This window comes from Euprymna scolopes, chromosome 2 (assembly GCF_053919585.1).
Source record: "Euprymna scolopes isolate OS-2025 chromosome 2, ASM5391958v1, whole genome shotgun sequence".
NCBI classification, from domain to species: domain Eukaryota; kingdom Metazoa; phylum Mollusca; class Cephalopoda; order Sepiida; family Sepiolidae; genus Euprymna; species Euprymna scolopes.
Genome location: NC_136483.1, coordinates 23,940,187 through 23,957,423, shown reverse-complemented (window position 1 = coordinate 23,957,423; position 17,237 = coordinate 23,940,187). Strand labels below are relative to the sequence as shown.

The following is a 17,237-nucleotide window of genomic DNA, read 5'->3' as shown; positions in this document are numbered from 1 at the left end:
TTCAAAACTGCTATTGAAGCACATGTTCCCACACGGAAATTCTATAGCAAGCCCCACTCTCCCCAATGGTTTACTTCTGCTTGTGCAGCTGCCATATGTCAAAGGCAGCATGCGTTCCGCAGATTCAACCGACATAAGTCCAGCTCAAATAAACAGAAGTTTATAGAAGCTAGAAATAATTGTAAGAGAGTGATAGAGACAGCTAAGACAGATTACTCTGAAACCACCAGAAAGCGCATCGAAGCACAGAAATTAGGAACCCGGGATTTTTGGAAAATCTACAACAGCGTAGTAAATAATGGACAGTCAACTATTCCCCCACTAACAAACAATCATGAGGTTGCTTGCACAGCAACTGACAAGGCTAATCTGCTTGCCAGTCGGTTTGCCTCAAACTCCACACTGAACTCGGTACACCACTCACTCCCTGATTTTCCTCTGCGAACAGACGCCACACTAGACGATTTGAAAATCACCCCTTCTCAGGTACATGCTATTATAAAAAACGTAGACACCTCAAAAGCATGTGGACCAGATCTCATCCCGGGTTTGCTATTAAAAAAATGCTCTGCCGAGGTTGCTCCAGTTCTGTCCAAACTTTACAATAAATGCCTAAACGAATCTTGTTTTCCCAACTGCTGGAAAACCGACTCTGTGGTACCAGTCTTTAAGAATTCTGGTGAAAGAACTGACCCTCTAAATTATCGCCCCATTAGCCTCCTCCCGCTTTTCGCCAAAATATTTTAGTCCTTAGTTAATCAAGCCCTAGTCCAGCACCTAACAGCTGCTAAACTCCTGACTGATAAACAATATGGATTCAGGCAAGCCCGTTCAACAGCAGATATCTTAACTGTAGTTTCTGAATGTATATACCGTAATTTGGATAAAACAGGGGAGGGTAGAGCGGTGGCCCTTGATATATCTAAGGCTTTTGACAGGGTATGGCACGATGGTCTTCTAAGGAAAATTAGATCATATGGAATCACTGGAAGAATTCATAATGTAATTAAATCCTTCTTAAGTAATAGAAAAATCAAAGTTGTCCTCGACGGTCGTACATCCAAACAATATTTTTTTTTTTTTTTTTTTTTCATGACATAAATGCGGGAGTACCTCAGGGGTCTATCCTTGGACCTCTATTATTCCTGATATTCATAAATGACCTCCCTGATAAAATTGTTTTGGAGATGGGTATATTTGCCGATGACATCACTCTCTATAACAGATATGAGGGGGAAACAAATGCACACATATCCAAGGAAATGGCAGAAACACTAGAGGAAGACCTCCAATCCGTAGTGGAATGGGGACAAAAATGGTTGGTCACATTTAATGCTGTTAAGACTAAGCTTGTTTCCTTCAATAACTACAAGAAACCTTCTCTACCACCAATAGCAATGGCCAAGAACACATTGCCTGAAAGTACTTCTTTTAAACTCCTCGGCCTAACGTTTACAGGGAATATGAACTGGAATAGATACATTGAGAGCATTGCCAAGGCTGCTGCAAGGAAGGTTGGCTCCCTCTACCGTGCTAGAAAACTACTTACGCCTGACAGTATCCTATACCTCTATAAGGCAACCATTCGCCCATGTATGGAGTACTGTTGTCACATCTGGGCTGGTGCATCTGCTGCTTGTCTTTCGCTCCTGGACAGGGTTCAAAAGAGAGTCGCCAACCTGATAGGTCCTGAACTGTCATCTAGGCTTCAGCCTCTGTCCCATCGACGAGATGTTGCATCCCTCTGCCTGTTCTACAAATACTTTAATGGTGAATGCTCTGACGAACTGCAAACACTTGTACCTCCCCGACGTAACTACCCCCGAAAAACCCGACAAGCTACTAAGCCTCATCCCTTTACAGTAGAGATCCCTAAGTGTAAGAAAGCCTTTTACTCCAATAGTTTCTTCCCCAGAACTGCAAGTCTTTGGAACTCCCTTCCGGGATTCTGCTTTCCCAACTGCAATGATATGCAGAATTTCAAGTGTAATGTTAACAAACATCTTTCTACTCTTCTCCCTTCATAATGACCCCGCTAATTAAGTCCCTAATAGTAGCCCCCCGCTTCAAAGTGGCACTGTGCCTTGTTTGGGGTGAAAATTGAATTAAAAAAAAAAAAAAATTTAGCATATATTACTAAAAGAGGGCGGTATATATGCAAAAATCTGTGTTTAAATTGGTTTTCCATAGGTGCTTAATAGGCATTAGATAGGTTTTAATATGGGTTTAATAGGTTTTGAATAGGTTTTTAATAGGTTTTAATAGGTTTTTAATTGGTTTCTTCTGGTCTTTTTTTAAATTTAGGATATTCAAGATTCTCTACAATACATTCTACTAACTTTTGAACCGTTGAATAAATTTTAGATTAAGTAACAATAACAAAATTATTAAATTAATTTAAATAAAATGAATTTCAAAGATATTTGTATAAAACATAATTAAATACTACGCTAATATGAGTGACATATGTATATTAATATTATAGCCAGTAATTTCCTCTAAATTACGCTAGAACTGAAATTTTGGCTTTTGAAGGGGTTATAATATTTTTTCATATCCCATTAAAGGAACACAGATTAATTTTTCTATTTAAGTATTAGTATTAGTTGTAAATTTATACAGGTAGTGGAATCGTTAATGTGATAGTAAATATATTCGAAAATTATGATAGCGATTTTAGTTTATAAATTAAATAGCTTCATTAATCCATTAAAAAATAAAGTATCGGTCTAAGAGAGATAACTTTTAAGAAACATATTTGAATGCCTCTTATTTGACGCATTGCTGAATAAAATAAAAAATAAAGTTTATTCTATTTCAGTAATAATAAATTAAGTAATAGAATATTCAATTAATATTTTTAATGTATCAGATTTTTATAATGAGAAAAATATAGATATTCTTATATATATTTTTTTGATTAGGGATAATTTTCTCAATGATCAAGGTTTGTTTACAATAGCTGTGTACACCATATGGTAATTTGGTTGGCTAATTTTAGTTTCGTATTCTCACCTTGTAATATATTATTTGGAAATCTAAAATGATGAAACTTGTGTTTTTCTTATAATTAATATTATGTTTTATTTACCGAATTATCGACTCCTTTACTTTAAAAATTAAATACAAAACATTTTAAAATATAGTTTTAGCATATATTACTAAAAGATGGCGCATATATGCAACAATCTGTGTTTTAATTGGTTCTATCTGAAACGATTTATAAATAACCTATAAGAAGTAACTTTTTTATTCATTTCTACTCTCACGACTTTAAAAGAACTTTATTTTATTTTCTACCTTTGGTCGGCCACATTTTGAATGATCACCGCTTCATCAGGGGGTTTAAACTTTCCAATAACGTTTCCGGTTGTACTATCTGTACTAATTCACTTGATATTATTTGATACCCCTTTCCTTCCTTGTGCTTATCAATGATTTTTTTTTTACTAATATCTATTGACAACTTTTTAGGTTTAGGTATTTTTATGAATGGACTGATTGACTTTAAAGCAGGGGCACACAAACCGGAAGAACTTCTTTTTAAAATTATTTTAATATAAAGGTCTATGATTGGTCAGTGATAACTCGCTTGCATTATTGCAACATGCAAAAAAAAAAAAAAAAAAGGAATCTAAAATTATTTTAGAAAAGGGATTTTTTGTGTATCCAATATTTTGCGTTTGCTGATTTATATTTTCCCTTAAATTCCTTCTAAACTTTGATTATATAATTACTACTCAAAATATAAGTTAGAATATTAATAGGAAGATATTCATCAAATTTTAAGTAAAATCTTGAACCCTTATTATGTAATGTATCCAATACTTTTTCTTGGCACTATATATATATATATAATGAACTTATTTTTCCCCTCCGACTTTGACCTTAATAGGATTAAAAATCAAGTCATTTACATGCAAATGTAATGCATACAGACTGTAGCACATTATCTGAGGTTTGCTATAGGCCTATTACCTCTACAGTTCCTCAACAATGGCACATTCCTATACTTTTTCCGGTGAGAGTTCATTGAAAAATCGCTTAGATTCAATGGAAGTTGTAACATCTTTTCTCTCTATTAGATTCCTCCTTTCCCCTCTCTCCATTTACACAGCAGCGGATGCGTTCACAAGGAACAGTACGAGGAAACACACCGGTTTGGAATCGTACAAGGTTACTTATGCCGTTTTTTATCTTTTATCCCTGATTTATGCTTTCTGTTTTTTCCGCAATAAATTAGAAATAAAAACAAATGAAAAAACGAGAAAACGCGATTACTATTATTGTTTTCTTTTTTTTTTTTTTTCGTTAATGTAGGACGCAATCTGCGAGACTAACAGGATTTTACTTCCGGTTTTAACGACTCTAACCGTGAAATCTAACTATGACCTTTATTTATTAGTACTTGCAACTCAACATGTATTTATACACAAACATTACAACGCAACGATATGGTAAATTCACTTGCATTACACTTTATTAAAATTAAAAGAATTATATCCATTTAGAATTCGAGAAAACAAAAACATTCATTTAGAATTCGAGTGCGATGTGACTACTGAAACTAAACCAAAACAAACTTCATTGCGGAATTGATATTTGACCTAATTCACGTTTTAGTTAATTCATTACTTTTTTTTACGCTTTCGCCTCAATGATTCCAGTTTGAGCCCCCCCGTCAAACGTTTTTTTGATTTTTCAAACACAAGGGCACCGTTGGGCCGTTCGTATTGCAACCCGTTCATTTTTTAAATTGTTTTTTACACGATTTTTTAAATAGTGTTTGTTTTTATATTTAAAAAGACTTCGCTTTGTTTTCATTTTACCCCCCTTCCCAGTACACACGCCTCTAAAAACCAGGGCAACGCCGAGCAACGGTGGGTGCACCCCCCGCTAGTATATATATATATATATATATATATATATATATATATATATATATATGAAAATTTTTCGGGGGGAGGGACAGAATTTAGTAATGGCTCAATACAGACCAATCGACATAATAATTTAAAAAATAAAAAATAAAAATAAAGGTTAGCTAACCAGGTTTCGTTCCTCGCCCAACAGAACTAAATCGAGGAAAATACGATTGAAAAAAGTCATGAATATGATGGGGGGGGCGGAGAGGAAAAAAACGAAAAATAAACGGGGGAAAATTACATAGAGACTAAATTAAGTCCTAAAAGAATTTCTTTTTGCTTGCAAAGAGAAGGTCTCAAAGACGTAATAAAAATAGTCTCTAGAATTTTTAAATGAAAGGGCGAGTGCGACTTACTCAAGATCGTAAACATGTCAGGTAGACGTAGGTAAACAGGACATCTATTAACTATGATTTCTTTAGATTTATAAAAATTGAAACTTTCTTATTAATAGTATTTTCAACAATATCTAAGGGTTAACCATTATTACAAAGGGTCTTAGTAGTAAATTTAAGCTCGTCATCCAGATTAACTTTAGAACAAACCATCATGTGCTAAAGTCTTAATTAAATTGTATTTTTGGTTTGTAGGTATAACGACGTGGAGATTATGTCTAATCGACTACAAGAGGACATCATTCCTATACCCAAAGACAACACTGATCTCAATGTCGATGATGATGATTCCTACCATTAACAGCAAACTGGAAGAAAATTAAGGAAAAAGCTTTTGCTGCCGATCCCTTTGACTTAATACATCTGCCTTACTTAAAAAAAATGCTAGTTTTTTTTTGGTATCTTTAAAAAAAAAAACACCCAATATTTTTGCTGATGAGGAGTCTTTGTTTCACAAAACTATATGATAAAATTATTGCCGAAGACTATCTCAATAAAAACATCGTTTCCGAAACGATCGTATATAATTTATTGATTTTGTTTGTTCTTCCTTGTGAAACCTATTTTTAATTTTTAATTTTGATTATAAATTATCAATCATCTTACTCAGTATATATATATATATATATATATATATATATATATATATATATATATATATTGCAAAATATCTACTAAGAAATGCGCTTTGTGAACTCCACACCTGCAATCGAGATGCTAAAAGATGAATATAATACGAATAGGAGATTATCTTAGTTTATCTTTGAAAGTGGAAACACGAAGCCAACAAAGTGTGTTATTCATGGGCGTTATATGCGAATAAAGATTATATCTACAAGGATTACATAGATATTAATACTTACGTCATTACCTATCACGAGATCTCCATTTTGCAGTGTTTCCACGGTTTTTGCTGCTGCTACTACTACTACTACTACTACTACTACTACTACTACTCATAATAATCTCGATTTCGTTTGATAACGTTTCTCTGAAAAGAGGTGGGATTCATTTTCAAATAACTTTTCGTTAATCCCGGCTCCAAACGAGGAACTTTAAATATTAAGGGTTTTCCTATGGAAGAAGAAGAAGAAGAAGAAGAACAACAACAACAACAACAACAAGAACAAGAACAACAACAACAACAACTATAGCAACAGCAATAATAATAATGAAAAAAACCCTAAAAAGCTGACAAACTGACACTTGCTAAAACACACACAGATGTGGTGACACCAATCTCGACTGGTACAACGTTAAGGAGGATGGAAAGAACAATGAGAAAGAGCAACAACCCGATAGAACCTGAAAGCTTTGGAAGGATTTTTGCAACTCAAATTTCAGAAAAGTCACGAAGTCAGTGCTAACGAGAAATCAAATGGTAAGCGAATGTTGCGAACAAGAAAATTATTTATAGCGATTAGCAAAAGAAGTGTTCAGTGCTCCAAATCTAGGGAGACATTTTGTCACAGACTTCAGGAAACATTACAGTTTATTGTAGTCAATCAGTGTGTAAATCCGTTAGTGAGAAGTAATAATAATAATAATAATAATAATAATAATAATGATAATAATAATAATAATAGTAACAGTAATAATAATAATAATAATGATAATAATGATGATGATGATCATCATCATCATCATGATAATGATAATAATAATGATGACAACCACGACTTCGAAAAATTAGAGTGAAAGGGAGGACTGACATCAAACAACTCACGGAATGTTGAAATAAAAATAAAAGAAAAAACATTACAAGATTTCAAGAGAATTGAATTTTCTTCTCCTTGCAAGAGAGTCACCACTTATCAAGGCCCAAAGGCCACTCGAGATTAAGGGTTAATGAATGTACGGTGGTACTGTAGTAATCGTTAATGATATAAATTGGGTAGAATTTGATTAATTATAGGTAGAGCTCAGCAAAAACCTGTTCACTTTGAACTTGAAGGCTATGAGTCGGCCGGGAAGCAGACCAGCGAAACAGTGTTCCACAAGCTGGCAGTTCTACGAAAGAAGCTTTGTTCATGGAATCTGTGTTTAGATTTAGGCACAAATAGAACGTGGGGGAAATTGGTTGTAGATAGTTGAGTTTTTTTGTGAAAGTTAAATAAGAGGAGATCATAGATTGGAGTTCAAACGAGCAGTTGCCATGAAAATAAAGATATAGTAGAGACAGGCTCACAACGTCTATTCTGTGGGGGAAAAGTTGCAGGGAAGAGAAAAGGTCATCACTTACTTGGTTTTGAAGCCGGTTTTGAACTCTATCAAGGCAGGATGCTAGAAGTCTAATAATAATAATTTACCCCCCCCCCTTTAAAACAAACACACACACACACACACACACACACACACACACACACACACACACACACACACACACACACCGTCAGTCAAGGCTGATGCCACATAAAATAACCGAGAACGTTGAAGCAGGAGAGAAACAAAACAGCGAGAAAAATAAAATGGGAAGAGACGCAGCATCATAAACTATTTATAAATGTTTTTTTATGTTACCTTGTTTTTAAACATGTTTTTCTTGTTTTATTTATGTATTTTGTCTGTATTCTCCTGTCTTATCCGTCACCCCCATGCTACAAAGTAAACGATAAAAAAAACAAAATGCCGGAAACTAACGATTAAAAAAATGCCGGAAATTATTCTCTATTAGAGTAGATAAACTTAGGACTTTATATAAAAAAAGTTAGAACTTTTTTAACAATAATAAAAAAATGTAAATTAAATATTTTAAACATCCGAACGTAACGCCTTTTATTCTATAAATAGATAGGCACTCGACCAAGTTATCCGGAAATAGAAATCTTCTTACGCTCTAGAAAGACATGATGATATGCCAGCTACCAGTTGACAAAAAGACGGCGGACGGAACACTATGTCAAAAACGTTAAGTATTTTTTTTAAAACTAATCCTAAATGTTTTTATGTTACCTTGTTTTTAAACTTGTTTTCTTGTTTTATTTATGTATTTGTCTGTATTCTCCTGTCTTATTCGTCACCCCCATGCTACAAAGTAAACGATAAAAACAAACAAAATGCCGGAAACTAACGATAAAAAAATGCCGGAAATTATTCTCTATTAGAATAGATAAACTTAGAACTTTATTTAAGGAGTATACTTAATATGTACTATTACTGCAAGCTTGCCTGTATTGAAAATGCTTGCTTCCTTGTTGGCCAATCAAACCATCTAATATAGTTAGCCTTATGTTCAAGTACATTCGAAATATAATACAGTGCAAAGAAAAAGTTACCCATGAAAACGAACCTCCTAAAGTAAAACCTTGAATAATTATCTAAATTCGAATGTAAATTAATATGAAGCCGACTTTACAAATTGATAATAGTTAATTATTGGATTTTAATTAATTATAAGGTGAAATTCTAATGATTCAAACTCGATAGATAACGACAAACTTCCACCCATTAATATGGGAGGGGAGATTATCATCAAAAGTGTCCTGAATTGTTAACAGCACCGGACTTACTACTTAGATATAAATAAGTCACTTGTACCCATTCCCCTCCTCCCCCCGTCTTTTTTTTAAATGGAGAGAAGATAATACAGTGGATGTGTTATCGGCAGCTCCAGTAACTCTCGCTTCTCCTATTTTGTCACTCAGTCCTCATTCAATGAGTGATTTTTCTGACAAAGGGTGAAGAAAAAGCTGCTTAAAGGTCGGTAGTACTTGATGACCAGTAGTCTGAGATGTCGGAAATTTTTCTGTCTCTGTCTGTCCTTGTGGCCATGTCACTAGTAAGGGTGCTGGAGGTAAACGTTTTGTCTGGGCTGACGTTATCCGCCTGATAGTCAGGGACCCGAACCTTGAATTAACCACTAAGGAGGCTGTCCTATCAGCAGGCGCAAAGTACTGAGACTGCTGTATTGCCATTTGGTGAGTGGATCTGGACCATGCAGTAGTCTCTGGTGGGGCCTCTCGATGCTATACTAGTGGGTAATTGTTACGGCTTTACCTTTTCGTGTGCTACAAAAAGAATTTTCCTGTCTTTTTCTCTCTTACTTTCCCTCTCTGTAATGCTCTAACCAAGTATGCCGACCTATTCCACAAATCTCAAAACCTCAACATGAAATATCTCCAGAATAAAAACTCGATTAAACCTAGAACCCCATCTTCCAACGTAGACCCCTACTACCAGGTCTCCTTTTCCAACATCAGGGGTCTACGTTCCAACCTTCCAGAGGTTGAAACCCAATTACAGGAGACGAAACTGAACATATTTCTAAGTGAAACTGGAATAGGGCCGACCACTTCCCTAGATGAGTTCATAATTAACAGATACTCTAATTTAACAGCTAAATCTGACACCCAAGATCACCATGGGCATGGAATATGTGCCTACATTAAGGATGGCTTCCCGTGTGGCAGGGATATCTCTAGAGAAGATCCTAATTTACCCTATATGTGCTTCAAGGTTGCACTAGCTTACACCACTGCATTTATATTTGCCCTCTATAGGCCCCACAACAGCGGAGTTACTATCTTAAAGAGCATCTCTGAGAAAATAGACAACATACTGTCTTCACATCCCTCAGCTAACATCCACATCTGTGGTGACTCCAACGTCCATAACGTGGAATTGCTGACCCATTCAAATAAGACAGATGATGAGGGGTGGTTTTGTCACGATTTTGCCATTGCTTATGACCTCACTCAGATTGTTTGCGAAGCCACCCGTGTGCCCGATACACCCGGTCAATATGCAAGCCTCTTAGACCTTTTTCTCTCAACTTCCCCTGAGCTATGTTCATGTTGTGTTCATTCTCCTCTAGGATCTTCCGACCACTCCGTCGTATCAGTTAACATAAAAACGAAATGTAAGAAGCCCCCAGACGTACCCATCCACCGTACTGTATACCGATACCCTATGGCTGACTGGGATAGCTTTCGTACATTCATATCTGATTTACCTCTGCACTCCATGTTTAAAAAGGAAGTGCCCTCTATAGTATCAGATCTGACCGAATGGTTAATTGTAGGCATAGACCAATTCATACCATCTAAAAAATTCCAACAAAAACCTAACAGCCAGCTATGGTTCTCCCCAGAATGTGCTGCTGCTATCGCGCACAGAAATCACTTTTTCCATAGCTACCAACGTAATAGATGCACTGAGACTAAAGCTGCTTTCAGGACTGCCAGCAGCCACTGTAAAAGAGTAATAAAAAATTCAAGAGGGCTATATGCCCAGTCTGTTAAATCCAAGGTAGCTGATCAGCGGCTTGGTTCCCACCAGTTTTGGCAAATAACAAATAGAATCCTGAACAGAAGTGTGCGTTCTATCCCAACCATTAACAATGGACCAGAGGTCATCTCGGCAGCGTCAGACAAGGCCAAACTATTTGCAAAGAACTTTGCAGCTACTTCTACCCTATGCGACGAAGGCCATCAACTCCCCATATTTCCTCCTATAACACAGAACAAGCTAGGTAACATACAAATATCCGTGCTTGAGGTCGTCAAGCTAATCAAGAACCTAGATTCCAGTAAAGCAACTGGCCCTGATGGCATCCCAATTATAGTGTTAAAAAAGCTTCAACCAGAACTTGCTCCCATACTTACGAAACTATTTAAGCGCTGCCTTAAGGAGAAGTGCTTTCCGACTCCCTGGAAAACCTCATCAGTTTGTCCTGTATTTAAGAATTCAGGTGATAAGTCATCTCCCTCTCAGTACAGACCAATAAGTCTCCTGTGTGTTATGAGTAAGTTGCTGGAATCCATATTAAATAGGGAAATAGTAAACCACCTCAGCAGGAATAACGTTCTTAGTGACACACAATATGGTTTCCGCTCTGCAAAGACTACAGCAGATGTGCTAATGGTTATATCACACAGGATTAGTGAATCTCTTGACAAAGGTTTCCTTTCTAGGGAAATTGCTCTTGACATATTAAAGGCCTTCGACAAGGTATGGCATAAGGGTCTACTTCACAAGATTTCCAGCTACGGTATAACTGGAAATGTTTTCTCAATCATTAAATCATTTCTCTCCGATAGGCTCATAAGAGTAGTGGTAGATGGACAAAAATCGGAGGCCTGCAATATAAATGCTGGAGTCCCTCAGGGGTCAATCCTGGGCCCAACTCTCTTCCTGATCTATATCAATGACCTCCCTAAACACATACTTAAATCATTCGTTGACATCTATGCTGATGACACGACCATCTACGGCAACACATCAAAGGCTGTAAATGACAAAGTTCTCTCTGATTCTCTCTCCTCTGCTCTCGAGCGCGTGGTTCAGTGGGGGAAGACGTGGCTGGTTACCTTTAATGCATCTAAAACCAAACTGCTATCATTACATCATCAACGCTCTGATCCCCATCTGGCAACAATTGAGATTGATGGCTCTCGTCTGGATGAGGCCTCGTGTTTTGACAAGCTTCTGGGTTTGACCTTTACTCCTGATCTGAAATGGAACACGTACATCAAGTCTGTTGCCATGGTGGCTGGAAAGATGGTGGGATCCTTCTACCGCTCCAGAAGAAATCTCACTACTGATGCAATTCTCTATCTATATAAAAGCCAAGTACGTCCATGGATGGAATACTGCTGCCATATTTGGGCAGGAGCTGCTAAAACAGCCTATCCTGCCTTGACAGAGTACAAAATCGACTTCGTGGCTTAGTGGGGGATGCCCTTCTCTCTACCCTGCAACTTCTCTCCCACAGAAGAGACGTTGGGAGCATATCCTTGTTTTATCATTCTTTCCATGGCAGGTGCTCGTCTTAACTCCAATCTCTGCCCCCCCCTGCCAATCTTTCACGAAAAACACCCGTCTAGCTTAATCCACTGTGAAAATTTTCCTCCACTCTATATTTATGCCTAAATCAAAACGCGGATTCCATGAACAAAGTTTCTTTCTTAGAACTGCACGCCTGTGGAACTCTGTTCCGTCTGCCTGCTTCCCACCGGACTACAACTTGGATGTCTTCAAGTCCAATGTTAACAAATTCTTAATCAACCGCCCCCTTAAGTAAACACTTCATCAAATCTCCACACTAACGTAATGTACTTGCAATAAACCTTATCCCTAAGTGGCTTCCGGGCCTTGATAAGTGGTGATCACTGTGTAAAAAAAATAAAAAATAAAATAAAACTTGACCAAAACAAGGGAGACAACTGATACTAAAAAATGAAAAAAGGTAAGATACAGGCAGAAATCCTAAGAGTACAAACAAAATATTTTTTTATTCTCGAAACGTAAATAATTTTTTAATGTTCAAATTTTGTCATGAATTAAAAACCTTCAATACGCCTTGTAACAATAGTAGTAAGTGCGTATGAACTGAAATTAGTATCGTATTGGCAGATGACGGCGGTCTAGTAGTTAACGACACAGTCTAACAACCTGGGTGGTCTAAGTTTGAATCCCGAACGTTTTACTAAAATCACTTTCACTTAGGATGTTGGGAACATACTCGTAGTCCCTTCATTAAGTATGTGCTGTCTTTCTAGAAACTATTCTGACTACAAAAATATTGAGGAAACCAATGGTAATTCTAGAATCTTTTAATTCATACGATATCATAGTGAGTATCGTATTTATTTAGGTATATGATGAGAAAGAGAGAGAAAGAGAGAGAGAGAGAGAGAGAGAGAGAGAGAGAAACGCAGCACAAACCTTCTATTTTGATATTGTTTAACTGTTTATATAAAAGAGGATCTGAAATATTAAAAAAAATGTTAAATATTCGAGCAGCACATAACAATGTATACCGGAACTTATGTAAACACATTTTGTTTTAACTTATGTAAACACATTTTGTTTTAACTTATGTAAACACATTTTGTTTTAACTTATGTAAACACATTTTGTTTTAACTTATGTAAACACATTTTGTTTTAACAATATACAGAACTTAATTTGAAAATGAAAGGAATAACTGTGCTGAGAAGGGCGAATTGGGGAGGATAACGAGTGGAAAATTAAGAGTTGGTGCGAATTACTGCATCAGTGAAAAGGAGTGCTCTTATTTTTTTTTTCTTAAGATTACAAGCTATTTCGGCGATGAAGTAAAGCTGATGCGATAAGTTGTAATTACGCCGAGTGTTCAACAAGAACGAAAGAGAAACGATTGAGTTGACGTCTTGTTTTGGAGAATTGTTAATTACGATTCGAGATCCGTTTTCTTTTTAAATTTTCTTTTTTTTTTTTACTCACGTTCACCCCTAACAAAACATATTGCCACTTGAACATAAGGGGCCATGCCTAGAAAAGATTAACAAGATTGTGGTTTACGTTACATTTAAACTTCAGGGAAGATAGTAGCAGGAAGGAAATTCCAAAGTCTAGCTAATCGAGGGAAGAAACTATTAGAGTAGAAAGCTTTTTAGCATTTAAGGATTTCAACATAAAGGGGTGTGATTTTGTTGCTTAGCGGGTTGTTGTGGATATGTACGTCAAGGGGGCACAAGTGCAACGAGTTCATCGGAGCACATTCCATTAAGATATTTTAAGAACTTGTAAGAATTACAGCGTCAGTGAATAGGAAGTCTGTTAATTTTTATATAGGTTGGTGGGAAGAGAGCGCGGCCGGCCCTGCAAGATCATAAAATACGCTGAAGTAAATTTCAATTTATGCAGATTTCGTATTTATTATTACAGAGCCAATTCTCTATTGAATATTATATTATAAAAAAAATGACTTGGGTGCTATCAGCTAGAATCGAAACCAAAACATTTAGCGCTCCCACCGCGTTTTCTACCGGTGTTAATATCGAGAGATAGGTAAGAAAGATTTAATATTAAACGACGAAGAAATTACTTGAATTTGGACATGCGCAGAAAGTAATAGAAATATGTCGTCAAGTTGAAATGAACAATTTTGCATTTCAACTTGCCGACATATTTCTGTATGCGTTATTCATCCACACACAAAAATTTACTCATTATAAACCATCCTTGGTATATGGTTACTATTTTCTGTTAATTTCAGAGTTACGTGACCAGTTGTTTAAGAGTTTATCGGTTAAATATTTACACAAAGACACACACACATAAATATCTGCTGTTTTAAACATAATGTACAAACTTGCTGTTAACATAATTATATTCAACACTAGATCTACTTGCTTAGAATTGCTCAGGATAAAATGGAGTTATTTTAGTTTTAAAGTTTTGTTTGCACATTTTCGATTGATGCGATTTTGTTTTAGATGCACGGAAACAGCACATATTCTTTAATTAACTATAACAAATAGTCCTTTATAATAATTGAAAACTGTCTTCATATTATGAGTTGATCGGAAAGAACTACATGATTTGGAAAATAAACTGCAGAGAAGTATATTATTATAGTACGGTAACACATTATTATATTACGGAATCATATTATAGTACGGTAGCAGATTATTATAGTACGGTATAACATTATTATAGTATGGTAACACATTATTATAGTACGGTATCACATTATTATAGTACGGTATAACATTATTATAGAACTGTATCACATTATTATAGTACGGTATTACATTTTTATAGTACAGTAGCACATTATTATAATACGGTATCGCATTATTATAGTACAGTAGCACATTATTATAGTACGGCATCACATTATTATAGTACGGTATCACATTATTATAGTGCAGTAGCCCATTATTATAGTATAATATCACATTATTATAGTATGGTATCGCAATAACAAATGAAAATTGGCTAGTAAGAATCAAATTTTGGTATGTTATCTGAAATACTATTAAGGCCCAACTTTTAAAATATACCAGGATAACTTTATATGTTAGGTGTATTTTTCTTTCAGAATAGACGAGAACAATGTCTACACCGAATCTTGTTTTTATTCAAAAGTATATTTGTACTTTTAAGATTTAATTTTACGTTACATAGATTTTTTTGTCAGGATCTATTTGGGTAAAGTTGTCATTACTGTTAAAATGGACAACAAGTTGTGTTTAGAGACTTGCAAAGGAAGTATAACTTTGACACGAATTTTTGGGGTGAAAGAGAAAATCTTTTATTTCGGTCGTTTACAACACAAGTCACCGACACGTACATTAAACACGACACAATAGGTTCTCCTTTTTTTTCTCTCTTTCTCCAACTCACAGGTCAACCGGCTCGCTTTCGAAAAGATAGATGAAAGAGATTCGCGTTCTCGTCAAGCATATCTTTTAAATTGGCACGTGTCTCTTCTTTTTCGTTTTTTCTTCTTTTTCTTTCGATTTTTATGCTTCTATATGCATTTCATTCCGTGACGTTACACATACGTCACGGCGCGTAAGTCGTCAGTATTCGTACGTGTCTTGGCTTGGTAATTTAATGGCGGCCCCAGCGACAACATTACATTTGAAGGACCAAACTTTGTAAATTTTCTTGTTAATCTAAAAGCTGGGCATATTTACAAAGAATTTTGTATAATTGATTTTATTTATGCAAATGACTGTTATGTATTTTATACAATAAAAAGATAATAATTATACAGGTCTCTAAGTTTATTTTCTTAACTATTTATAATTTTAATCAGTCTTCAATTGTTAATGCCGGAATTCTAACAAGTTTTATTAAACAAGATTGACGACGTTTGATTATTCTTTCAATACAAGTGTACAATCTCTCAAAAATGACGGAAAATATGCTTCGTTAGTGTTTACATTAATATGCATATACAAACATAGAAATAAGTCAGTAATTTTATATTTCACACATTATTATTATTATTATTATTATTATTATTATTATTATTATTATTATTATTATTATTCGCCAGGAGTTTTCGCACAAGCCGCCATCAAAAATATCTTGGAGAACAAGCTGTAGTGTTCCCTGGCACAACAACAAGTCTCTCAAGATTTCCAGTATCTACCACATTAATCTTCATTGAAATTTGAGTGGAAATAAGCCTCCGTAAGCTCCCCTTCGCACTGATCCAGAGGAGATCTGGTTAGTGCTTTCTCTCCTCGATTTCTCTATCGTTTTTCACTCTCCTCGATAATTTAGTGTGGTGTCAGTTTATGGTGAAATTATATGGGGGGGATTAACTTACAATTATACATTTTTATTTTCATGATTCCATGTAGTGCTTCTTTGTGTTTTATATCCGTAGCAGTTTCTTCATGCCCGGCTTGCACCTGTAGCTCATGAATATGTATTATTATTATTATTATTATTATTATTATTATTATTATTATTATTATTATTATTATTCCATAAACTTCACAGTGTAGTGATACTTTGACACTGTTTTTGCTTCCTCGGGAGTGGGCTCTTGCATCAAAGCTAGTGGGGATAGTCAAAAAGTAAATTAGATGGAAAGCATCTGGCGTAGAATGTTTGCTGAGCCAAGCAGAACTGACTTCTGGAGTACGGTGATGTTGTATTTGATTCCCAAGGAGTTCGGCTGTTACATAAGAGCATCAGGAATTGAGCCAAGCGCACCTACGACTATTGGCACGATGGAAGTTTTCCTATTTCACAATCTCCATCCTCAGTGTCTTATAGTTCCGTAGTTTCTCATTCTTCTTGTCTGTTAAGTCGATGTCGTTAGGGCAAGTCACGTCAATAATTTGTCATTCATTGGTCTTTTTGTTCACAACTACAACATCCGGTTTCATCTGAATTATCTCTCGGTCACACTGAATCATGAAATCCCAGAAAATCTTAACTTCGTTTTTTACTACCCGTTCTGAATGACGTTGATACCATTTGTCCATCACTTGGATTCCAAACTTTTGGCACAAACTTCAGTGGAGATTTGTACAAACTTTGTCATGGCGAGGTTTGCACTCCTTTTGAGTAAATATAGAACACGCACTAACAACATGTGACACTTTTTCAAGAGATATACCACACAACCTGCACTTTGGACAGTTCTTCCTATAGACGTTTTGATTTATTGCATTTGTGTTTACTG

The 17,237-nt window shown here is 35.6% G+C and overlaps 1 long non-coding RNA gene across 2 annotated transcripts in view; it reads left to right on the top strand.

Moving 5' to 3' along the window:
- LOC145289760 (uncharacterized) overlaps positions 1–5,842 on the top strand; it is a 162,672-nt gene extending 156,830 nt beyond the window's left edge. The window contains exon 4 of one of the 2 annotated variants that reach the window (XR_013869310.1): positions 5,516–5,842. This is a non-coding gene — a long non-coding RNA (uncharacterized LOC145289760). The remainder of the gene's footprint in view (positions 1–5,515) is intronic. The other variant, XR_013869312.1, reaches the window with a different exon arrangement.
- The last annotated feature ends 11,395 nt before the right edge of the window (positions 5,843–17,237 follow it).